The sequence below is a fragment of the Aplysia californica genome, unplaced genomic scaffold (assembly GCF_000002075.1).
Source record: "Aplysia californica isolate F4 #8 unplaced genomic scaffold, AplCal3.0 scaffold00044, whole genome shotgun sequence".
NCBI lineage: Eukaryota > Metazoa > Mollusca > Gastropoda > Aplysiida > Aplysiidae > Aplysia > Aplysia californica.
The window spans coordinates 1,958,610-1,959,875 of NW_004797314.1; positions in this window are offsets into that span (position 1 = coordinate 1,958,610).

Consider the following 1,266-nt stretch of genomic DNA (forward strand, 5'->3'; position numbering starts at 1 on the left):
ATGTGTGTGTGTGTGTGTGTGTGTGTGTGTTTGTGAGTGTGAATGAGCGTTTCTTATTACCACTTTATTGTTGCTGTTATTGCTAATCTGCAAAGTACATCATTTCCTCATCAACCCTTCTTCGTATCTTTTCCATCCCAAGTCGAGCTGTTATCTTTTATAATGAAAAAAAAAGAAAGAAAGAAAGAAAAGAAAAAAAAATGAGAAAAAAAATCTGCTGAAACAGTATGTCTACTCTATTAATATTGAGATAATCGTGTGGTTTACCGGTTTGGGGACTTGAAGGTCCATTTACTCGTGAAGTATACACGTACATGTATACATAGGAGATGTTTAAAGCGATTAAAACTTAACAATTTTATTTTGACACAGGAAGTTGAATGTCGGTCATGACACACCGGTTGCAAGTGGGAACTACAGTCTGAAAGTACATAATATAGATCTAGTATACACAATGCATACGTATATTTTAAGATACCGTATTGTATTTTGTATAATATTTTGTATAATATTTTGATTTGTTTTGTTTTGTTTTTAATGATGTGTTGTTTGTGGTACTTGTTTAGACGTGTGTATGGACATGTGTATGCGTGTATGTGTTTGTGTGTGCGTATGAGTGTGTGTTTATGTGTGCCTTTCCCTCTATCTATCTATCTATCTATCTATCTATCTATCTATCTATCTATCTATCTATCTATCTATCTATCTATCTCTCTCCTTGTTTCTGCCACTCTATCTCAATATTATTATCATTCCCCTGTTCTTCTCCGCTCTATTCTAAGCCTTCTACTTTGAGTCATGCACTCAGTTCCCCCATTTTTCAATTTCAACCCTAAAAGAATTTGGAAAAAAAACAACAACAAAAAACAACAGCATGTCCTCAAAAGCAGAAAGAAACTAAACAAAACAAAACAGAAACACGTAAACAGAATGTGCCACAAAGATTTTTAACAAAACTTATTAAAACAACAAAAAGGAAGAACATTTTGAACATAAAGCTAAGACGACAGAATGATGGATCTATTGACAGAAAACCGTCCAAAAAAGTCGCAACGGCTTCTGATTGCTTCAACAGAGCTGCCTTAATTGCCTCTCATTCAGGATTTTTACCAAACGTTTTTTTCCAGGCTCTCTTCTTCACGTGAGACACTGGCCACATGTGTGGGGCCAAGTTATAGACAGCAGCCAATCCACACAACATGTTCTTTTCCTACAACACCCATGCCATTGTGCTGTATTAGGTTTGGGGGAAGGGGGGGGAGGGGG